The sequence below is a fragment of the Vanessa cardui genome, chromosome 11 (assembly GCF_905220365.1).
Source record: "Vanessa cardui chromosome 11, ilVanCard2.1, whole genome shotgun sequence".
Lineage (NCBI taxonomy): Eukaryota > Metazoa > Arthropoda > Insecta > Lepidoptera > Nymphalidae > Vanessa > Vanessa cardui.
In genome coordinates this window covers 5210865-5237446 of record NC_061133.1, presented here as the reverse complement: position 1 = coordinate 5237446, position 26582 = coordinate 5210865, and the positions used below count along the sequence as shown (strand labels likewise).

Sequence of the window (26582 nt, the reverse complement as noted above, 5' to 3'; positions counted from 1 at the left end):
ATATCTCGCCAAAGGACAAGACGCTAATATATGCGCAACCCTGCATTCTACGTATTGTTGCTTAATGCAGCGAGTTCCACGACTGTTTCTGTTTATGCTTTCCAACTTGCAGATTTGTATATTTCGCCTCGTTATAAGTGATGTTTGTTCTGTTTCCGTGATACGTTTGACAAAGTACATTATGAAGAAGAAAATAAGCGAAACGTTAGGTCGTTTTCTGAAATGGAAATTTTTGTTCTGTTTTTTCTTTGACTTTATCAATATAATAAACTATTTTAATAATAAAGGCGAAATATCGAGCTCAACCAGCACAAAATAAAAATCATGATAAATATCCCGTATTAAATAACTTTAATAACAAAAATTTTATTATTATAAACCATGTTATTTTAAAATCTTATATTTTAAATAATGTTATTAAGTTTTTTAACTTAACAATATATTTTTTATATATTATGTTTCTATTTTAATAAAATATCACAGACAAAAAATAATATTGCCATTGTATCACTCGAATATTAACACAGATAATTAAAATATATTTATTTTAATACATAACGAATATAATTTATTAAACAATAACAATACAGCGAAACCCGTTCCATTATATCCACCTTTGTCCTGATACTATTAAAATAGAACGCGGTTCCGACCTTACAACCTAGTAATTTCTTAGACCCTTTTCTCTTAGTTAATTTAAATTAATTTATTCCCAGTCCCAAATTTATACTTCACTTTAGTTCATTGTATTACTTTAGCGTTAGCGAAATACGATATCTCTAACAATATATAGAAATAACACTTATTTTTCTCTGCAACCCCTTGAGCTTTCTTGACTTTCCTATGTAAATACTCGCGGATTTTCCTTACAAAACCCGCTGCACCGTAGTTGACTGAAGGATACTATTTGTATTTCATTATCAACAAAAGCTTTGTTGAAAAGATGATACTCAGCAAATTCAAGTAACATCTAACTGTACATACCGCACCGACGGCGCCCGGCGAAGATATTTCGCAGTTGTATTTACTCAGGCGTGCCAAAATTGTTTGCTTACATGTTTGACGCGGCGCACGCAACGCTCATTACGGCGAATGGGCTTTGTTCAGACTTAGAAAATATATTGTTACACCCGATAGAACATGTTCTTTATACGTTTTATTTATCATTTCAGGTAAGTTACTGAAGCCCTTTTGGACTTTAATGGTTGCGGTTGGGTGAGGATCTCTTTGAACGATTTGTTAGTTTACAAAAGAATATTTACATGATTAATGGAGGTTTCTTTCAAGAATAGGAATGATATTAACGAGGAAATGTTAGTCAACAAGTATGCATATGTATTCAGTGGTTTAGCATTGGGAATGGATGAACGATGCATGGATTAGAGAAAGCAGTTACCAGCACTAAACATTCATTACGTTTCTTCCCGTGCGGGTTAAGTCTGTAGGTATACTTAATTGTTCATACAACAAGCCAGTTGGGAATTGGCTCTAAATGTTTCGTGTCTGGGACATAGTTATACCACAAACGCTACGCGGTAATCGTCCGGAACTTTAAACATAGTGCTCGCTAAAACAGACCTAATTTTGTGAGACCCATGTGTGATTTTCGCACTAAGCCACATCGGCCGGTGATGGAAGGCGCAATAGACGGCCATTTACACCTGCGATTCTTCTTCATCTTCCCTAAACCGGCGCACCGCTTTGTCTAAAGTAATTATGCTACATAACGTATTAGTCTTTTGGGAACGAACACGTGTTGGAAACGCTTAATCACTTACTTTACATTTGCGTACGCAAATAATCCGTTAATTTAATTTTAGCGCGGTATTTATGACGTTTATTTAATTTATTATCATATCAAAGTGTAGGCTTCATTTAGCGGATTTTGTGTGCGTGCGAATAAACATTAATTATATAATCATGTTTAACCATACACGAGGGAAAAATTTTAACGATTTCATAATGGTTACTGCTAAATGAATCGTCATTTTTTAATGCGAAGTTATTCAAACAATGGCAGCATGATATGCATATTTTGTCAAGCTTTTATGAAATCGTAACGTGATAGTCATCCATAACCAAAATACGGTTTCAATATTCACTTTAAATTTACGTTTAAAAAGCTTATTTTTTATTTACTTAATCAGAATCCTTTTTAGGAAATCAATCAAAGTATTCTCTCACTGGCGAAAGATAGTTTAGCTTATAGAAGGAATATGACATTGATCACATCCGAATCAGAGTATACGGGCCATAAAATGCATGTCAATTTGTGTATCCCAAGACTAGCCCTTCTCAACATTGATATTTATGTTTTTCCAGGTTCTTTCTTGAGGGTAACTTGTTTTGGAAACTTTTCTTTTTGCTAAAAATGGGGTTCGTCGGATTAATGTTACTAGAGTGTCGTAATTGCTTGGGAAGTTATTACTTTCTTTTTCTTTACGAGAAAAACATAAAGCAATTGTAAGCGATCTGAGGGAGTAATTTATTGCTAAGGCTAGAGAACGTTGCGTAGTCTGAAAATAGTTTTCTTATGAAGAACACTGCTTCCGTTAAATCTACTTTTGATGGTGGATCAAGTTGGTTTATACAACTGGCAGAAACTGAAAACTACATGTAATAATATAATTTGCAAATTTGTTTATTCGAATGTATAAATTAAATAGGTATTTTAAACTAATGTCAAACAAAAATATAGTTATCGTGTAAACAAATCGCAGATACCTAGTCAATAACTTTGATAAAATACAATCTTTTAAATCAACTTCCTTGAATGACTGAATTATTTTGAGATTTATCTTAAGCATTCGATTGCTTAATACACAAAATATTTTCTTTCGCGTAATCTGGGGTATTATTATAATAACAAAATAAAAATAGATATTACTTTAAGCGGAATAAGACCTATACAAAAATGGGGATCCGCAGGGATCAATTATAGGTTATTTTATTTCATTTTCGATACATAACGAAGTTTTTATATTAATGGTTTTTGAAATAATATTTTCTTAATCATATTTTAGTGAGTCTCAAATTTAGGAAACAAAATGATTATTGGAATAAGAGTACATTTCGATTCGTCTCTTGGACCAATACCGATACAATCGGCAAAAATAAATGTCAGCCTCGAATATCAAACTTGAAAAAGTCTTATTTATATAGAATATTAACTCTGTAATGTAACACTGTTGTGACGTTTATCTTAAAGCACATTTTAAATAAGTTGTTTTACGAGAAATCAGAACTGTTTACTTCCTAAGAAATCATGAAAATATGTTGCCAATACTACGGAACATTATTTATGTCTATCAATACTGCCTCTAATATTAATACGTATTGACTTTTATTCCAAAAATATCGTGTACATAAAATAAGGCACAAAAGCCATTTTATCTGACAGGGCCTTGTTTGAAATCATAACAAATAGCCCTTTAGAAAACCGCATCCCGACCCAAACTGTCCTTCGGAAGGGCAAACCCCTTTACACATTACAAATCTTCGCCGCAAAGCGAGCGCAGTTAAGAGGCTGTCGATGAAATCTCTCTCCTCCAACTATTCGTTATGTGTCTTAATGGATTACAAGGAATAAAGTAGCCATCGACAAAACAAAGGCCGTGTACCCCGAAAATCTGACCACATAGTTTGTGAGCTAAAACAAAATTTATTACGTTTGACCTTAGTAATTCTTGTCGAAGATTTTCTAACTCGAAACGTATAGGCAGTTTCAGCTTTGAAAGGCAAAGCTCGCGCGTCTGTTGTGGTTTTATACGCAAGTAAATATTTTATTACTTACAAAATAGTTTACGTCAAATTAACGTGGTTGGTATAAATTTATTTTGCAAGGAAATAATCGAAATTTCAATAGCAGTTTCAATATTTGTACTTAAAGTCTTAATACAAATTTGAAAGTAGGTTACATCTTAAATAGTGGATTTAAAATATACATATGTATGTTTTCTGTTCAGTGCCCATCATATTAAAATTTATTTCTGCATCGGTCGTCACGATTACCTGTCCATATCCCGTTCGTTTGTTGGCCGTTCGAATGCGTTCTACTTTGAACGTGCTCATTTCGCGCCCTTTGATGGCCTGTTTAGACATTTGATTTCAACTCTTTTCCCATTATGCACTCCTAGTACCATACCAGCGTTAGCTTTGAATTGAGAAACAAATGAAGAGCTGTACGAAAAGAGTTTTTAATTCGCCTAATGCACACTCTGTCTCTTCGTCTCTTCCTACTTAGAGTGCAATTTTTCTATGGACTCGCTTCCTATTGGTAGCTAGCTTACTGTCACATCAACTTTTGTGAAGACAGTTTATTTTAGCTCCGCGCTGAATACGTAACATTTTGCTTTAGATGAAAATTTTTAAGCCTTCGCTTTCTACAGTTACAACATGTTTATTACTCAAGAAACTAGTAACCGTGAATTTCATTTTAAATTGAAATGATGCTTGAAAATTTATATTGAAGATTAAATTACATTCCACTAAATAAATCTGAAGTAATTCTTGGCGAGATTGAACAAAGAAGATATTACAAGTGCGATTTGCGAGGTGCTTAATCAGACTTAATGATTACTATGATTTCCATCTCTCGCCCAACGAAACGAGAAACTTAATGAAAAGTCAAGCAAACTCAGTCGAATACAAATTTTAGCATTAGTATGCAAGAGGAAAGTTTTTATTCAATATAACTTGCACTGCTTAATCCTTCGTTTGTCTTTTTCGCATCAGCAATACACGAGTTATCGTAACTTGCAATAGCGCTAAATAAAGCGATTGAGGTGGTTGTTTTATTTCGAGCTCCTTGTTTACCTTTTAATTTAAATCCTTTGTTACGTTAACAGTGTTTTCAAGTTTGTATTGATGTAAGCGAATTTAAAGCAACCATAAATTCGGCTATGAATAGGCAGGAATATTGAAATTTATCTCATAGTAAATGCTTTGGGATTCTGTTAAAATGTTGCAATTTTAATATTCTCTTACAATAACGGAATTGTAATACCTTTGATTTTATTAATATTTTTGGATGAAATTTAATTTCAAATTACATATTTTCTGGACTTTGTTCATTGATCGTTATAGCTTTCTAAGACTCACCTTAATATTGTAGTCTGATATCACCGTAACGGAAACCGCTTCAAACCGGTACCTAATTCTGGTATGAATATGAAATTATATGTAAATGTCGGCAAAATGTTACCGCACAACTTGACAACTCGACAGCATTGTAAATATAAGGAAACGTTGCATTGAGTGTACCAAAACATGCGAGTTGTCGAGTTCCTATTTTATGAGCAACCGTACCTATAAATTGTTTTGACAGCCGCATAATATTCATAAAATCTACATGAGATATGGGTGATCATAGTTCACTCAAAATCATCATGTTCTTCGATATCAAATAGCGCGATTTTTTAAACATTAGTATTCCGAATTGAAATTCCATAATAATCTTGAAATGCTTGATGTTTTATATAAACATTGTTATTTCAAAAACATAAAGTTGGAATTTTCTTTTACCAGATATTACGCGAGATTTTCAATTTCATTTATCGTATAGAGATGGAATCATACATGTACAGAGTCCTTATACGTGCACCGTCCCCGTACCGCAATAGTCTAACGAGTGCAATATCACCTAACTATGTTCACTAGAAGTACACCTTGCGTTTTAAACTAGAAACCATTTTACGACTAAAAACTCTACAATTGCGCATTTTCTCGTGCGAAACGTCCCACGAAGCAAAGTTTAGCACTTCCCATAATTACCAATAAAGCATGTTTTCGTTGATAGCAAGTCAACGAGGGTCGCATCAGAATTATATTGTTAGCATTTCGCTCCGTGACACCGGGTTACTGCTGACGTTTCACTCTGATTATCTTCAATTAAAAAGTTGGTTTAGGCGTCCGCAAAATTTCAAGATATTAAAAGAAATTGCTAGCGGCGCGGCAAAGTGGTAACTCAGTGAATTGTCATAATTAGATTAAAAGTGGTTAGAAAGTTAACTCAAAATGTTCTTCGGGGATTTTTAATAAATAAATTTTTCTCTTTGTTTCCGTGGTACTAAAGGGGTTTTACGCATCGTATGCTCAAAGAATATTGACAGATATGATCACTTCTCGATTGGAGCTCGGCCAACGAACGTCTAGATCTTCTGTACGATTTGTAACTCGATACTATTTTAGCTTCCGTTTGGAATAGATATGCCATTTTAGAGTGTTGTATCTTTCTCATATTCGACATACTTCGGTTGATATTTATGACCATTGCAGTTCAAGTTTGCGTTATTTGCCTACATCACTATACTTTCGGCGTGATATATGTATTGGTGCAACATTAGGTAATTTGGCAGTTAAATTTGATGAGTAAATAGGGCGCATTTCGCTAAATTCATCGCATACATAGGGGCGATAGTTACATCGATACGTTTGTCAAAACGTTGTCGGTACACGCAAAGGCGGGTCGAGTGACGCCACTCGCACAATATGATTCCTTTTATTTATTTTAATTAAATGTGCCAGTTGTTGTTTTGATGCGGTGAGGTTTGCTGTAGCGGCAGTTTTGTGTGCTCTATATTCGCCCATGAATTCCGGTGTACGGAGCTGCGGGTAGATGAATATTTTAACATTTTACATATCCGACGAATGAATTCGTTTTCGCAGCGGATATTTTTTTTTTTTTCATTTTATTCAGTTATTTGATACGTTTATGTTTGTGTTGCTAGGTATATACCTTTTATTTTTAAATATCACCATCGTCCGGAGATTGGTAGAAATAATAAATTTTTCAGGTTATATTTTTATGCATTGGCAACGGATGAATGCAAAGGATATAAAGCGGAGATTTAACTTTTTGGTTAATTTTTTAAAACTAATTGGGCGCGAAGCAATGAATATTTTGTTTTTATATAAAAAAAAGGTTACATATTTGTTTTTAGGTTAAGGTTTTTATCCAAAATGTAAACTTCATTATGAATATGTAAAACAAAAATATTATTTATCACTATGAATATTTGGTATTTTAATGATTTTAATTTACGTATTTAATATTTTAATCTCGTAAAGAATGCTCATTGATAATAAAACAAATGCTTGTATTTCAACGATCAGGTTATGAAGAACTATCGGTCAAAGCTCACAGCGTGATGAAAATCTTCAACGTCGTATTTCTTTTATCTAATTGATTCCACCGTCCTTTGTGGAGAGGCCAATGCGTGCATGCGGTCCGATTGTGCAGAAGCAATCAATGGTTATGACGCAACGTACACACAAAGCGGAACATGCAAGAGAAAAATATTTTCATCTGTCATGAAAAATAGCATTGTTTCCATAAAACATTATTTACGCGTTGAATCACGTAAAGCAGTAAATGATAAAAAAATATATATATTCACAATTATAGCAGTTAGGCTTTTGCGACGACCAATAAAAGCCTTACAATGTTTTTTCCGGCAACGTTGCATTGAATTAGACGGAAATTTCTAGTTCGTTTCTGTTCGTAGTCTGTACGCGATGGCCGGGGGACGCATCTGCGCCCTAGGGACAGAGGGGACAGTAATCATTTAAAAATGCGCATTCAGTGTAAAACGCATATCTGCGATTGCCGCTTACGTTCTACAATCAGATCCTCCCATATCGACTTTTTCCACTTCGTTTATTGCGCCCGGTTCGGGAATAGTTTTTGTTTCTGCCGTACTAATCAACGCCTGTACATGGTCATTCGAGTGAGATTTTCCATTTTGCGATTCTCAATAAAATGTTTCCCTATATTGTTGGTCCGGTTTCCAGTTATGCCAGATGCTAGTGCTTAAAGTAGATTGCATCCTCTAAAATGTTATTCAAAATTATATTTATAATATTTTTCAGACGATATTCGAATTTGGATTTCGTAAATTCTATTTTCGTACAAATGCTAAGAATAATCGGAAGTTTGAGAATGTAAGGAGAGTTGAACCAGAAGAATGTGTAATAAGGCAACAATAGTCGGAGAACAAAGCGATTACGCGATAATAGGAATATAACAAATTCGTCAAAATCTCCGCATAACTGCCGACGACGATAGCCCGTAGGCCACTAATTACAATTGTGGTGATTTCTAGACCCTTCAGTTACCATTCCACTCATTCTTCGAATGGTTCAGGCTGCTGCGGCTATGCGGTGCGAATATCGATTTACATGCCACTGTATAATTCAAAGTTTGAATAATGTATCGCTTTTCATTAGCACATTGGGCAGTCCCGAAGCGTATTTGCACATAAATTCGGCAACCCACTCCTGAGGAGGCTTACGTATGAATGATTACACTTTGACAGAAACCTTGGATCTTTCATTCGACGACGATTCCTGAGATAAAACGATCCGTGAGCATTAATTACGTTTTATTTCACCATTTGTTAAATAACGTTTTAGCGGTATTCGTTCATCCTTCCACGAATGTAATACGAGTATATAATTCTGTGATAGATTGATAATTGTTTTCTGTAGCGTAAATCAATTAATTTCTACAAATGCCACAATATATTATGCAATAATAGGAGCTCGATCATATTTTACTCGTAATCTTATATCATGGGAACTCATCTAATATATCTGTATTCATATAAACATGATAACAACAAACATTTCTCGAATAGTATGAGAAAGTTCGGGCAAACTACACAACTTAATTCTAAGCAATAACAACAATACGGTATTAGAAGATTAGTTACGCGAACCTGAATCGGAACCAATTATTAAAGGGAAAATATCGCTATAATAATTAAGTTCAATAATTGCGAGGTTTACGCGCGTGCCATTATCTCCAGCCCTCGATCATTTTAATTTCATTATTATACGCCTCTTCATATTCGCATTTTGACTCAATACTATTTTTATTATTTCGAATTCTTTATCCTATAACGTTTGTAATTGAATATAAAAATCTCATTTTTTATTTAATTGATTTTTTTTTTGTACTCATTATACATAATGTTTCAATTTTGTGTTATATTCGGAAGTTGCATCATGATTCTACGATCATAAATCACTGAATCTATGTAGAAATCAACGTCAAACATTCGTTGTGTGAAACAAGGACTAACCCACAAATACATACGAGTGGGTTAAGTTTTACAAATGTCAACATGTGATGTAATCTTCTAGCAAACGTTATTGTCTTTAGACTTGCCTTGAGCCAGTAATACAAGGTATATACCATCTTAAAACTACTGACATTCCAAAGTAACAATCATGCTATTAACAGTGACTAACTTCTTTACCATTCGGTAGTTCATTTGTTATCTTATTCTCGATTAATTAAATTATACGTTTAGGGCTTCAAAACTTCGAAATATACAGTTTTTGTTCAGTTTATCAAAATTTTGCCCAATTATCCCATAATTACAAACAATAATATTGCCTTTCACGGCAGTTGTTCCTTCGTTCTAGTCAATTATATTTTATAAATTTTCACTTTCGAACGTATTATTAATTTTACATGTAAAAATACTTATTTTAATTCACATAGACAACGTAATTTTTTATAATGTTAACTAGATAATGTAAAAAAAAATACATTCAACACGTTTACACGTAATGTAATAAATTTTCTAAACCCGGTCAAGATATGCGTTTACGGCTTCTGTCATAACATAACAGTTAGAACGCATTATAGGTATTACACATTTTATATTCATAGAATATATGTGTGCAGCAAAGACTCAAACAAACCAAGCTCTCTTTTGATTGCGCCTCCGTTTGCAATCATTAGGGAGAGCACCCTGATCAACGTAAATAACAGAGGGTATTAGACTGATCAATATATTTGTCGAGTCGTTTTAGTTTTAATTAAGCTTCAGGCCGTTAAGCCGAACCACGCAGTAAAATCGGCTACGCAGCGCGTGCGCTCTAATAAGCCTCTGTGAGTTTAACTCCAAACGTGAACCGTAAATGAGAATTGCCGATAAATCGGACATTATAATAAACATTAACGTGATTGTTTCCCGTTAAACGTCCCTCTCGTCGCAGGTGTGGCCGCAACAATGCGCCTGGTATCTCAACGACTTCAATATTGAGTGTCCAAAACCGAAACCCTTTGCTCCTCAAGGGGCTGGCCTGTCCGTTTCGTTAGCGATAACGCCGCATGGCACGCTGAAAGGATAAACATTAAATAAACCATTACAACCACTTCCTTTTTCCCAGTTTTAGAGCAACGACGGAATTTAATTTTAAATTGTAAAAGTATTCACGGGTAATAAAATCGCAGAGCTAAATTTTCTAAATAACAACCGTAACTTAAGTAAAGTCGGTTCATTCGATGAAAGTGCTTTTTTATAGGATCACGTTTTTTAAATAAATAAAAAACACAAATTAGAGATTGTTTTTATTACGTCCATAAAACATTTTCTAATTTAAAAGTAACTTATGGAAAAAAATTAACTTTATCAACAAAAACATGCGAAAAAATAATGGTTCTTTTTCGTTGCATGAATAAAAGAAATCATGAGACTTGTCATGGTGGCGTAGGCAACACGTCGCTCAGACTGTACCGATTAGATGTACGCTGGCAAGGGAACGCCTAATCCAATTGAGGGCTTGCATAATTCGCACGACCTGCCTACTGCGCTTCGTATTGTAGTGCATTGAACTAAACGCTTATACCTTGTCCAACAGGCTAGAACATTTGGGCAGAATAACCCGAGCTTAGTTCGTAATCAGCCAAACGTTTACGTTGCTATTACATTTGGAAGCATTCGTTTTAAAACACTACAAATGTTGCCATATTATATATTAAACGAAAAGAATAAGAACAGGTTCGAGTTTCTTATCGGAATTGTATGTTTACGCATGCACATCACGTTGTCACTAATCTCGACTCTTAGCGCAATCTCTAGCCATTCCAACGAGAAAACAATACCACCTTTCACGGGGAACAAAGACGAAATAACAAAAGAATGGACTAGACGAATCGGTGCACGGCACATTATCGCCCCCGGGCCAGGAACACACATGCGACTGCCGCTGACCGGCTTTTAAAGAGAGAACTTGAAAAAAATAAAGTGAAAATGCTATTCAATTCGAGCCATGCAGCATTACTGGTAGATTCAAAGGGGAAATAATATCAGATTTATGTAACACAATGTGTTTTATTTTTCAATCGAATTTGTGAATTTTATCATTCGAACTTTATAACTGTTAAAGTTCACACGTTCGTAGTCCATTGCTAAACAGGGAGTTAGCCACTCGAATTTTACCGATTTTTTGTTTTATGATTGACAGCACACGAGCCGTGTTCGGTCGCGCGTTCCATGCCCAGCGGCCCGTGATCCGCTGCTAAGAGACCTACCTATCTACCGCCTGTTGTGCACACATTGTCACACGTTGCATTACAATTCACTAAATCCATGTGAAGTGAGAATATTTTTCATTCATTGAATGTTTGAATTTCTCACATAAATTTAAAATATCCGAGCAGCTCTCATTCCTCACTCCAGTTACATTTCATACTGATACTTACCCGTAGATTTATCTAATTACGTAAATAAAAGAGACGCTCTCATTTGTGTCTAAATGCAGAAGGAAATATGTGTTCATCTCGTTAAAACTTTCGTCTACAAATATAAAATTCAATTTCTGAATGAGCACAAAAAATCTTCTACCCTGTTTTTCGCGTTCATTTTGCATCAACCGACGTAGAATCCTAATTATCTTTCCCAGTTAAGCTTAAGTGAATTATTCCAGCCGCCCACTGTAGCGCACAAACAAAACGGCACGGAGTTCACAACCTCAGTCGAAAATACTAAAACATTAAAGAGAATTCCCGGCACACGTATAATATCCGCTAAGCAGTATGTAGTCGGCGCATAAGCCCGCTATCTTCGCGAAGGTAACAGAGCTGTGCTTCAGCCGGCTCAACTTTTAATAACGCCCGCAAAATCATCTAATTAATCTGATTACGGACGGACCCGCACACGAACGCAACACTCCACGCTAATGCCTACTTCTGAGCATTAAACAAACTTATTTGTCCCGTATAGTGCTTTATGGATTAGCCTGATAGGCTGTGGCTTATGAGCCAAGATAAGCATAAACTAAAGGATACCCCGAAAACGCCGTAATACCCGGAAAACATTTGATAAAATCCGCACATTTATCTCAAAGAGACATAACTATTGTATAATGTATTTTAAGTATTCCAATATACAATTATTATATTATGTTTATCACTATTATTTTGAATGAGATTTTTTTTGTCAAATGTCCAATTATATCTCCTATTTAAATGATAAAACAATAATCAATAAAAAAATCTGTAAAAAATGGATATAAGATTTATTTTTAGGATGTCAGTGTATACTAGCCTTATAATTGTAATTACATAGACCTTGGACCCTCCTTCAGCTGACTCACGCGATGAATGAGTTTTACATCTAATGGCGATCTTATCATCGCCCCAAGATGGAGCAAGGTGGCCGTATCAGTATAAAGTAGGTTATATATGTATAATACGGGGACTTATCTTGACCAAATAGGACAAGCTTGTCCAGGTCATAAATAAAGGCAGGCTTTGATTTCTGTAGGTGACCCTCGCTTTTACGGTTCTTAGGGTCGTAAGGTCCCTTTTAATAGTTTGTAAGGATATCTCCCTTAATTCGCATAATGAACATGTGATTACGTTTAATGCCCAATTTATAGACCTTTCTAAATAACTTCTACAACGTAGTAAGGATTCATTTAATGTAATTTATGCCGTCTCTCCGAGTTCCTTGCGTATTAATTTCTTGACAATTACTCTTTAATCCGTTTTCTTTAGAAATTAAATATTTAAAGCTACAATTTGTGGTGCTTCCGTTTTGCTAAGAGTAAAGGAGGACCGTTCAGTGAAAGTAATATTCAGAATTATATCGTTACTACGCCTGGGGATCGTATAACAATTATCTCTGCCTTGATTTAACGAGTATTTATTTTAACGTTAAGTTGTTATTGATGGACGAATTTCAATTAATAAAATAACAGTACACATCATTTTGTTTCCTTTATAAATACATAACCTTTGTAGTCATTTCTAATCTACAAACTATTAAACATTTTATTTATTTTATTGTTCTGTTCAACTGAATACAATTTGTAAAGTTTACAGGAAATGTATTATCATCTTTTTTGGTTTCTATATGTACACGTAGACGTACATTTACACTTTATAATGTTTACATTTTTGAATAGAAATTATTTCAATTGTTTTTTTATTTAGTTACTCTAACAATACCTGGAAATATTCCAAAGCTACCGCTACCGTTTTCGATAAAAGGTAAAGCCCATTGGTGGTGCTATCTAACGGCAGAATACAGAAAGAGGCTGGCGGGAGAGCTCAGATAGGCAGATGGAGCGACACGAAAGCGACATTTCAATTTGAGTATATATTATTCATGGTAATGCGTTAAAAGCAGCGCACACTTGCTCTCAGCGAACAGGCGAGTAATCGCGGCGTACGTGCAAAGCTAGATACGTAATATGTATATTCAATGCAATGCTTTAAAATTGTCGTTTCGCGCCATTTGGAACAGCGCTCGGCCCGATGTGCTTCGCTTATAAAGTAACACTACGAAATGTGGGCCCCGTTTTTATTTATCGTACATTGCTTTTTACCTATCACGAGAAATTTCCGTTGAAAACATGTTCCCATTGAATTCAGATATCTAAAAATTTTGACTGATGTTTTTCAATAATGTGATTGCTACGAAATTTTATGTTACGTTATTTTCAAAAAGGTAATATAATATTTTAAGCTGAAATATGAATACGTACAAATTGAAAAACTGTTCGTTACTCTGCACGGAAATTCATCACATTGTTTACAATCATTATGAAATTTCTTTTATCAGAGAATTCATTCAATTTTTAATACAATTAATTAATCTTCGTAATGTATCACGCATAAATACGGTGAGCAACTTAGCAGAATAATCTTTTCGAAGTATATTTAAAATAAATTAAACGCAAATTTCCTCAATATCAATACATACTTTTTTCCGATTATTATTGTATTTTTAAATCATCATTTATTTTCAATCGATTACACGATAATCCGTTCAGTTAGACACTGATTAAAGACGAAACTATGATTATAGATTATGTTTAATTATCTCAAAAGGAAAAGGATTTCCGTCAGTTATTTTAAAAAGCGTTGAATTAGGTACTTATTCTAGTACTAATCGGCTAGCTATGTATCTGATAGTGACAGGAATAATCTTAATATTATTGACAATATCGACTTAATACAAAAGCTATATAATATTCACGACAACACGAAACCAGAAATAAAAAGAAAAACATCATATAATAACTTAAAACGTACGTTTTTCATGTTAAGTCACTACAAACATATATTATTCATCTTCGAAGACATGAAAACGAAATTTGTGTAAGTGCGTTGTGAGCCAATCTCGCCATCTTTATTTCATTCGGAATAAATGGATTACTGTTCACAAACCTCCTTTCGCTATCGACAGTTTATTTGGTTTCGTAAGCGATTTTCTTCGAATCATTGTTACTTATAATGGTTGAAATTTTATGATTACATTTATTTTTTTAATGATACTTTCTTTAATCGTTACATAGGATAAAACAAAGTCGCTTATAACTGTCTATCCCTATGTATGCCTAGATCTTTAAAATTTACGCAACGGATTTTGATTTTTTAATAGATTGATTAGACAGATTCGAGAGGTAGGTTTTTGTATATAATACGAGCGCATGGACCATATACTAAAAAAAACATCGATAATTTAAACATTCTCTACTATATTTAGTATCAGAATTGCACCCATGTGAAGCCGGGGCGGATCACTAGTATTTTAATAAAAACATTGTTTCAACCAATATATTGAAAAACGTTATTATACAATAGTAATAAGATACGTTGGCATTTGTTTCATTCCAGAAGTTCCGATGGTTGAAAAAGTATATGCTCATTCACATATTACAAGAAAGTGAAATTAAACTATAAATATGATAGAAAATATTCTCTATATATTTTGTAACAAAACTTTTTAAAATTGTATTCAAAATATCCTTAATACGGATGTCATATGCATAAAATAACAACCTAACGGAAATTCTATAATCAATCGTATACGTATTCTCTTTATAGAGGATATACAGCGTGCATACGCATATCCCATGTAAAGCTGCTTCAGTTCATGATGGATGATAATCGATACTTCAATGATCTTAATGAACTTAGAATACATCATCACATAGACCTAAGTCAGAGGACTGATGCTGAAGAAAATTATAAATGTTTATTCGTTTAGAACTATCATTTTGCTATAGGCATCTATTACTAATATACAGTATTTCACGTATTTTAATAATACAAAATCCAAAAAATATATTTAATTAAATAAAAATAGGTAGTCACCTGTGCTGGCTCCATTTCATCGGTATCCCAAGACATAAATTGCAAATGGAAGTAATTGTTGGAAATTTTGCAAGCTGAGGGGGAAGTTAAGGAGCTTGGAATTCGTGTCGAATCACCTGCCGCCAGTTTTAAGACTTCTAATTTATCAGCGGAGGCACCCGACACGATAGACCGAAGGTCGGCAGGCCCGGAGTAAAATAGCCTGTCTCGTCTCGTTACATCGAGGATCTACTAAGAATTCCTTCAATAGATTAAATGAATCACCTAATGCTTAGTTATTACAAGCAATAACTTTCTTAACTGCCAATGTTCGAAGGAGACGGAAAAGACAATTTCTTCGATATCTAAATTCTTCAACTAAAATAAATCTTATGTCTCTCGTACAAAAAGTGTTGATACGTCCTTTTGTTCACAACCAGTTTAAATATGTTTTATACAATCAAATAAACGAAGCGATTTTTGTATTTAAAATAATAAATACGGTTAATAGTTAAAACCGGTTTATGGATGACAAATCCCCATAATAAAAACATTAACTAAAATATCTGGTTGGTTTTGTGCGTATATTACGGTATCGCGCAAAAAGGCGGGTTTTGATTGACGCCGGCAATCGGCTTAATGTAACCTCGAGGCAAGTTTTGCGCGGCACAAACGAATGGTTAAAATCAGAGGTCGACGCCAAGCGACGCAATCGCTCATACGTCACGCAGAAGGAGCTTTCCATATAATTCATTTCGCTATTCATATTTGTCTTAGAAGTTGATTCCTTCAATGTGTCAGAATGAGATTATTTTTTTTTTTTACTAAAAAGGCTCAAGATGTAAAATGCCGTGGCGTGTTATTGAAAAAGTTTTACGAAAATATATATTTCGATCTCGCTTTGTCGTTCCTACAAATTGAATCGAGTCCCTTATTTTTAGCTGGAACTATGCTGGGCGTATGGTTTATATTCGTCGTTGGAGATTACGTGACTGGAAATAGTAAAATCGGATGATGATGTTGATAATGTAGGTCGTAATGGGCCATTGCCAATAAAACCTTATAGGTAAGCGATGGATTAAAAGGAACTGGGTCAGGGCAAGGCCCGTGCCTTATGAAAATTACGCAGTTTTGGAAGGCAGCGCTACACTATACCGTCGGAGGCATTGTGTTATCAATAATATGTTACCACGCCTACAATTTGAGTGCTCTGAATAAAATATTTACCTTCATTATTCTCGATACACAGTTTTATTAAATGTAAGAGAATCTTTGTTTTTTTTATACTTTTGTTGAAATATTAAAAGAAACATTTTTACGTTGGAAAGTTGAAACTATATCTACGAACAATATCTCACATACCTTCAGTAACGTGCTTCCAATCGCATGAGCACTTAAAATGTTTTATACTTTTAACGTCATCCCGTTTAAAAAGTTTCCTTAGAAAAATGTCGATGAAAAACTTGCTCTCTACCGACTTGGTACTACCGTACACTGTCTTATTCTTATCAATAGAAAAATAATTTCAAAAGTTGCAAAAACTTTTTCCTTTATTTAAAGACTTTGTTATTGAAAAAGAAGTCCATAACTCAACATGGTTCGAGTAATAAATAGGAAATACAAAATTAAAAAATATATAGGTTTTATTTACGGAGATATCAAACACACATTATAATGAAATTTATGAAATACAAGTCTTGTTATGTTATTTTATAGCTTATTAGATATTTAAAATTTTAATAAAATCCTTATATAAACCAAACCATAGCGTGATAATCATTCACAGTCCAAACGCAGTCATGTTTAATAAGTGGATCATTCACGCCTGTCATTTCCAAAGGCATACGTTAGCAGCGCTCACGGAGCCTTTTCATTTCCATCCACGGTTTTAGGTAACAGACTATCGTATCTACATTACCGACAGCCGATTCTGATCCTTAAACGAATTAATTTGGAAACCTGTCAAAACTTAACAAACTAAAGATATCCTATGCAGCTAAGTACCTGCGATCCTTCAAGAGATAACGTAGATCAGAATCATAACTTTTGCCCACAAACTTAGTGGCCGCAGTGGCCGTCTGAAACTTTCATGTGCCTGATAATTTACATAATAGAAGACGGTAGGTCTATCTACTATCGGGGTCATCCGAACTTCTGGATTAGGGCTTTCACCGGCAGGGCTTATCGGATTTTGAACGAATTTCGGGATGCTTGCGATAGCGATGTCATTATGGATACTCGATTTATATGCAGATTGGAAGTGAAGTAGCGACGGCGGCATGCAGGCACGCGCCGGCGACCGCACTTGCAAGATGCAACGCCCACTTCAAAATAATAAATATACCTTCCACCAGCAAATACCGCTATCTCATTTCGCTAGATATTGAATAACGTAACCGTCAGACGATACATAACATAAAACTTTATATGATATACGACTGAGTATAATTATTATGAAAACAAGTTTGTTAACGAATTCGGTACACGGGATGTTTTCGTCCCATCCGGATAACTCGGAAGAAAAGTGACACAAATGAATTTATTATGTATAATGTGTATAGATTCTTTGTCACTTTTGGAACTGAGAATCTTGTTCAAGTTTTCCGCTCTCGACCCAACGAAGACAGAGTCTCTATTGTAAGGATTTAACAATATCTTGCGGCCCGTTGCATTTCATAGAGTAATAATAAAATATCACAATGGATGTCAACTCTATTCATGATAAGTGCCTAAGACGGAGCGCGTCAGTCGCATAATTCACGAAATCAGATGATGACTGAATAATTTCAATGAAAGGGTTGGTTTGAACTTGTAACATTGTTATAAGCGTCTTTTGTTGAAGTCTTGGTCTGATTGCTTAACCTTGAAGAGCGTTATTGAATTGACATCTAGGACCTCTTACGTCTCTTTCATTTCCATGCGAATGTAATCGTATTATGCAGATTAGTTTATACAAACATCGGTCTTATTACTGTAATTAATTATATTCGTTGAAAAATGTATAATTTTAATATTATATTCAAATTTACATCTATTTTCTTTATCAGCCGTAATTATCCTGTGTTATTTCATATCAAAAGCAACCAGTTATGTGAAGGTTTAAGGTCGTTCCGATACATGGAAAATGAATCGTAATAGTAAATTAAACAATTCTTCGTAAAATACTTTGAAAATTGTTATAAATGAATGCATAAAAAACGTATTCGTTTATATAGTTCGTGTTGAAGTTTTTATATAAATCTCAGCTTAATAAGTTCCTTACCGTATTTAATAGAAAAAAATAGCTCGGTCCGGGTTATTTTACGGGCTATTTCATTTATCTCAATATCGAATACCAAAACATATTGGCCGGAACGTTTAGCACCTGAGCCAATTTACCATTGCAGTGAATTTCACTATACATTCGATTTCCGTTCGCTTTATTAATGACCGGTCTATACTGGGTTTCATCGTATTGAAAACACGCATCAATCTTGTGATTGTTTAAAGATAAAATAAAAGAGGTTTTAGTTGTCGAGTTTCCTCCTCGTAGCTCGACTCTGATAAAGTGTTAAAGTTAACATTTTATTAATTGAATATATCGCTGTGAGTACAAACTTGAGTACAAGCCAGTAGAATTAAACTTATGACTTTTATTAAATTAATCATGAACACTGAAAAAATTAGTTCCACTGTAAGTTGAATGAATGAAATTTAAAAAAGTTCTTTTGTGTAATGTTAATTAGATAAATGTCGTTTTAAAGCAAAAATGAAATAGATAAGTATAAAGAGAGGCAAAATAAATAAATGAATAGGCAATCTAGATGATTCGTCTCTTTCAATGCCGCACAGAGGAATACAATATCCATGGAAGGCCGAACCCCTTTGCATGTTTTATACAAGCCAGCTGTCAAATTCAAGTTGTTTTTGTTCGTCCATTTTCAACGAAACTTTCGGCGAAAAAGTGTAATGAAAAACCCAACACATCATTCATCTTTCACCCGCGCTGTCTATTATGAATTGCAGTTTTTAAAAAGTTGGTAATTAACATCGGGCCACAGTTCAGGGCAGGTCCCAAGTTTTAAGTGGTGTAAAGTTTGAAAATGCCCTAATCATTAAAAGTGATGGGCTTACTTCAGTGATAAGTTTATGCGGGTCACGTGATGGCGGCAACTTATCAAATTAAACGCTGCTTTGACAACTCGATATTATTTTTAATATAACATTACACCACAACTTGCCAGTGAAATAACTATGACGCTTACAGACATTAATAGATTTTTCATTTCAAGCGTTGCTTACTGAAGTTTCGAATAAGATAGACAGTCTCTTTAACTTTATAATTAATACGTATTCATGATTCAAAATTCATGTTGCCGCACATCAATTATAAAGCTTATTCAGTAAATATTTTAGATGTTTTCACCTAATTATTGAATCCCAAATCTATTACAGCCCGTGAAGATCATTTTCTTCCCCATAGATTTCACTTTGTGTCGTACTAAAGTACAGGTTAATAAGTAATGAAGCGGATTCCGAGTTTTGTTTGTTAAAGTGATTATTCAAATACGTAAAACGTTTTCGGCTTTTCCTAAACTTCTTTCATATTTTATTCATCGATCCTTCACGGTTCGAGACATTCGTAATCGTTGATAAGATTTGAACTGTATACACGAATGGCTTGAATATATTTTCCTATAGCATCCTGTTCTGTACTTTAAAAAGATTATTTAAATTTTATATTAATATTTTATTGAATACGTAATGAAATTATTTTTCTTTAACTTTGCTTTTAAATATATATTATACTTGAAATACATTTTTATATTCTTTATGCTGCCTTAATGCAATGTTTATCTAATGATTTGATCGTTATAATTCAGTTGTTGATATATTATATTAACGGTAAAATAAGTATAATGTTATATTTATAAGTTTGTAAGATTGGACGAGGTCACGCTTCTCACGAACTTGCAAAGAAAACTAATCCTATTCCGATATTATTCCGGTTCCCAATCAATTCGCCTATAAAAACAGAAGGATAAAATGCTGCTATCCTTTCCCGAGAGTTCCCTCCTTGGAGAATCATTACGTAAATACGACAAAATTGTACAGTCTGTCCTCGGGAAGGGGTGTTATTTATGGGGGGCAGAGGGCGGAGTGTATCCGAGTGGCTCTATTAGCTCAACTAATATTTTCTTCTTCGAGTTAATTGTTATGTCGCCTTTAAGACCAGGTGGCTTGTCCCATTAGGCTGCCGCGGGCGACTTAATGCCGGCACAAAACTCGAGGAGCCGCTGAGAACTTCCTCCCGCGGAAATATTTAAACAAATTAAAACTTTTTCTTTATACCATTTCCCGAAGCCTCCTTATTCTGATTCGTTTTTATTGAGTTTTCTCCCACTTTCAACTGATTTGGCGAAAGTAAGGCAGTAATTTAATTTGTTTGTATAATGTTGTGTGTCCACGCGTATCCCTCAAATCAAAGCTTGCCTTTTATTTACTCGTTTTCATTATTTTTGTAAGAGCTAAACTCGGTACGTTTTCCTTAAGCTAAAGAATAAATCAGTCATCTATGTTAGAGCATAATTGATGAAATGAATTATAGCATAACTGTATCATTTTGGAAATGGTATATAACTAAAATCTCTTTTCGACAAATCTCTAGTGCCTTAGCAAGAAGGAAATTGGGATTTTCTTAACTCAGCTTTTAGCATAGCGTAACGCAACCTGTTGATTCCACAGCTATAACATGAGAATAACAGAATTTTAAACAATGAAGAAACTTGAGCAACTCCGTTCTCTCCAGAAAAATACTAATAATCAAAACGTCACTTTATATTTCAATAAACATGCTTCTAAAGAGTTCAGCGGATTGTAAATATTTAAAAATAGTGTTTTTGTATCGTAAATCCGAAGTTATTCAATTAAAAACTTGCCAACTCGACCACTAAACCTATTTGTGAACCGCTTTTCTAAAGGTTTATCGTTGCGGGTTCGCAAGAACTATCCCTCGTCTGATTTCGTATACCTACGTCAAAGGGCTTAAAATTCGTTCTGACAAACATGACTGAAGCAGTGCAAAGAAGTTTTTTGCAGCCCTTTCATGGATTATAGCATCCAGTATTTAACAATTAATTTAAAACGCTATTTATAAATGTTCTTTTCTAACTTGCGTAATCCATTTTAATAATTCATTAAGTTAATAGTTAGCAAATATTCTATCAATAATTAATCTACAAAAAGTTCTCCTTTTATCTTTATTTCATAATATTGCTAACGAACCTTACAATTGCATTTTCGCTATTCTTTTATTATGTTTATGTAAACTATACTTTGAAGAACAAAAACAAAGAGACACAATTAATCTAGATTAATTATAACCAGTTCAAAGCGGTTTCATTTATAATTGCTGTTCGTGCTAGTTAAAGAAAATATAAGAAAATCTTCTTGTGAAGGAAGAAATTATGCAACATGACGAATGAACCTTGTACAATAGGAGCTGAGATGGTCCAGTGGTTAGAACGCGAGCATCTTAACCGATTTCGGGTTCAAACCCAGGCAAGCACCACTATATATATGTCCTTAATTTGTGATTATAATTCTTCTCGTTCTTGGCGGTTAAGGAAAACATCGATAATCGACCCAAACCCGCATTGCAACAGCGTGGTGGAATATGTTCCAAACTCTCTTCATTGGTAAATTTACAGGTTATTACTGTACTGTTACGATATGAACATTACCCTTTTACAGAGAATACTACGGAAGATGTTAGAAACCTAAACGAGTACATACTACCTAACTTATCTATAACTAGTTACTTTTACAAGTCTAAATCAATATGTTCAAGACGGTTAAACTCGTAGACGCATTGTTCCTGAAATTGTTGGTATTTGACGGACGAAAGCTGACCATTACGAACGGACTGTTTCCAAACTGCCAAAGTAACCGCAAAAGCGACCAAAGTGAGAAAACAATCGCATTGTTAGAGAATTCCTAGAAACAACCGACAGTTCTAATTTGGCAGGATGAATAATTGTAATCATTTGACGCTTTGTTTCTCATGTATCAAACTTTCGAAACCATTATCTCACTCCTAGTATGTATGCCCATTTATCTAATCTTATTATATAGTAAATGTAAAGTTGACTGACCTGGCAAAACGTTGGCATAGTCTTAAATCTTGGGTGACACATTAGAGAGCTTTTTGAAATGGATCTGACTGGCTGAAATCATGTTAAGTGGTCACTGCCCATACTTACATTGAGTAGTATCAAGTCATTCCTTATGCCATGCGCCATCAATGCAGAACAAATATTTTCCTTGTACCTTTACACTGGCTTACTCACCCTCTAAACCGGAACACAATAATACAAAGTACTGCTATTCTGCGGTAGACTAAATGGTGAGTAAATGGTCCCAAACTACAGAACCTTATCGCCAAGTTCAGTAAATAATATTTTTGAGGTTTCCAATATAATCAAAAATATATTATCAAACTATAGACTAAAGATCGTTCTAGCGTTTCTCAACGTCATAAACGTAAAGGTTAATGCGACTCAAACCTAATAAGATTGAATCGATGTCGACCTAATTTCGATATGCATTAAATACGTTTTATTAGGCTCCAGGGAGCGGTGACACACTGTATCAACGCTATACCTAAATACAAGCGGGCTGTTTACAAACCAATGTGTCACAGCATCCATACGCGTTCGTATAGACGTGCACACAAACAAACAATACGACAAACGTAGTGATTGTGCAGATACTAGCTCTGACAAATGCTAGGTTCACAAATAGCGATATCGCATGCCTGCTTTGATGAATCGCGCTGCCGAATGTAATGCTCGTAATTCAACAATTGTTGTGTGCCCTCGTAATACCGCGGCAAGTGCAGAATATCGTATCCGCAGATGAAGTTTATTATTTTTATCCCTCGCTCTATTTAACCATCATTTTATTGTTAGTAAATCATTTCCTGAATAGATATATACAATGATTTATCTGATGTTGTATCGTATAGAATTATTTCTCGTAGTCTTATACATTTAATAGACATTTTATTTATGTTTAACTCAAAACGGAAACCTGTTTTTTGGGGTCAAATTAAACTTGGTTAGTATTAAATTAGGTACGAATAAATTAAAATTAAAAAAAAAAGAAATTTCAGCCGACACAAAAAAAAAGAAATTATCGTTGTAAAACATAGGAATAATTTAGAAAACATCCCAAACAAAGATATCAGAATGTCTAAAAACTGTAGGAGCGTAGTAAATCTCGTAAGCGACAAAGGAGAAAAAAATTAAGGCTTAGAGATACTCTTAAACGTGCCTACGTCGCAAATTAATGCGACAGGTATCTCTGGGGACACGGCGGGTGTCTCCCCCTTAAATAAAATACCTAATAATAGAGGTACAGTTTAGTACGAATGAGAAACATTAGAGGGAATTGTTACAAGTCTGAGTTCATTGATACCACCCTTAAGGTTACGTGTACATGTATTATTATAAATTAACCTGATTGTGGTGATGCTGTAACTCGTACATTATTTTATGTTCTAAAAATATCTTATAAAGCTGCACGACGTTTTATTCAACTTAAACAAAACACAATACAAATTATGATGTTGTAAACAATAAGTAAAACTCGTTTTATTCCACGATGGCCGGGCTAAGTCATAAAAATTCCGAGCGTATACACCATACATTGTCTCCAATTTCGCTCACTCATCCGGGCGGCTATGAAAAATATTTCAGCAAGAGTGGAATTAGCAAAGTTCTAGAGAATTCCACACGAGGACGCCACACATTGCCCGAATATTAAAAGGCGAATTAGACTGGGCAAGCCGCGACGTGTTCATAAATGTTCATATTAGGGATCCACTTGTTACGGAGCACTTGAGGATACGTGACTCCTGTCGCTTCAAACTTAGCTTTTCACTACCATTGAGGGACCATCCATTCTATGTCGTATTATATCTCTCCGACATGAGAAGCTACAAATAATAAACCGCGGTCCACTTTAACTTACATACGACGTTCATAACTTCGCTATAAACCAAGCAAAATGTAGACGCGACACTAAACAAAAGCTTAGATTAAATATAAACTTGCAAAGTACTTAAGTTGAAGTAAAAATAATGTGCGTTTGTTAAAATATAACAACGCGCTAAGTTGTTCGTGTGTATCTACAATAAACATAATGTAACTTAAAAATATTTTAAATTAGAGAATTACAAAATAATATTTCTCTTTTATTTAGGATCGCAATATATTTAGACAAAGTACGCGATAAGAAATTGTTATGTTTATCACACGAAACTATCCAAAATAGAAATAGAAGACTGGAAATAACTAAAATTGCATTATTTTGTTACATTCATTAGTTTTATACGTAGCATTCAATGATCAGCTTAGCAGTATTTAAAACTCTTACAAGTAAATTAGTGTATATAAAAGCTTAAATAATGTCAATGTATAAGTTCAAAGACTAGCAACAGTTTGCTAGTATAGGTCGCCCTTACGACGTCAGTCCCTAGAGGAATCGAATTTGCCAGCTAGTTTCCGACTTGTAGTAAAAAAATAAAACGTTCCAACTTCGTTAAGTACATACTATTTGATTTTAATATTTAAACAGATTTAACATTTATATTATTTATGTTTATTTTTCAAGTACTAAATATTGAATTAATTCAAAGTTGTTTTCTGATATCTAAATAAAATAACTCAGATTCAAAACCAGTAGCACCTAATGACACCCGCGGGAGTCTATTGATCACCGGCACAAAAGTTCGGTATCGTAACATCTCTCAGGGGACGCCCGCCCGGTCAATGCCAAGTCCCACTCTGTAATAACCTAACAAAAATATTTCTTTCTTTGTACACACGAGTATGTATCAGCCATCCTTTCCAACGTCACACAAATACGGCGCAAGTCTGACATATACATATTTATAAATGTCACTGTGGGTTTAGACTTTGTTATTTAATACAAATATAATAAAATTAATTTCAAATCATCTGATTGGATCAATTGTATTTAATTAAAATTTGACAGAAAGGTCAAGTAAAGGATTCGCAATGTTCTTAGAGTTACTCTAATTTATCTCCTATATAATTAATAGTATATTTGTTCAGCTTAAGAAAAGCACTATGACATTTTCTTTTGTAAAAATATCGAATATCGATATTCCTTGAATCAGAAGTTGCATTGAATTATTTATGAATCTAGACTAAAAAACAAAGTGAAAAATAATATAAGCTAAGCTTCATAATATTTGCTTGTTTGTAACTCTTTTATATTTAATCACTCAATAAAAAGATTTAGAAAAAAAAGCGCGAAATTTAAATTGTGTTTTTGAAATGTTTAAATTTTAATTAAATTGCTCTTTTCATAAAATATTAGTCTCTTAACCTTAATTATTGGTATTCGAAATGGCCGCGTTAATTTCGGAAAGTGATTATCAAAGTAAGATCTACAAGTGATTGAAATACCCACATCTAAATAAATTAATTTTATGTTTAATCAGCCAAATTGTTTTCAAATTATCGAAGTTTAATCATCGAAATGTCTTATTTATTAATATTAAATGCGAATCTAGCTTAAATATCATTTTAAATATTACAAAATAGAATTAAGTATTTTGTTATCGTAACGAATATTAAAATTCGAACAACTAAGTCCCATATGTTGAACAAACTATTCTATATTATCCTCGATGTTGTAAATATGAACACTTCCAACTGGATTGCTCTCAAAAAGAATATTTTTATGAAAATAAAAATGATACTTTACTAAATACTGTGGTATACATTTTTATTCACCATAAAAAAGGTTGTCAGCTTCACTTGTGACCAAACAAAGGCATCGCAATCCCCGGTTAAACAAATCACCTCTAAACAAACGTTTCTACAGGTAAGAATAATTCAGCGAGAGGTCACCTGTTACGGGTATTCGACATCGATCATCGGGAGTGCGTTGTTCCGAGGCTCCTGCGTAATGGCACCCTGGGGATCGACCGACGCTGGCGACTCCGACGCCAGACAAAACCCTCGAGCCCTTCTGTCATACTAAACTTACCCACTTTTTATAAACATACAATTTGAACGAAATACATTCGAACATCCGCTGGGTACTCCCGTGTCACGTATCACTGAAAGTTTAATTAGATCTTTATAATTGTGGCTTAACATTTGGATATATGTCAGATATACAGCTGCGT

General features: G+C 34.1%; 1 protein-coding gene across 7 annotated transcripts in view; it reads left to right on the top strand.

Moving 5' to 3' along the window:
• Positions 1-26582, top strand: part of LOC124533325 (RNA-binding protein Musashi homolog Rbp6) — a 468593-nt gene that overhangs the window by 346383 nt on the left and 95628 nt on the right. The window lies entirely within an intron of this gene.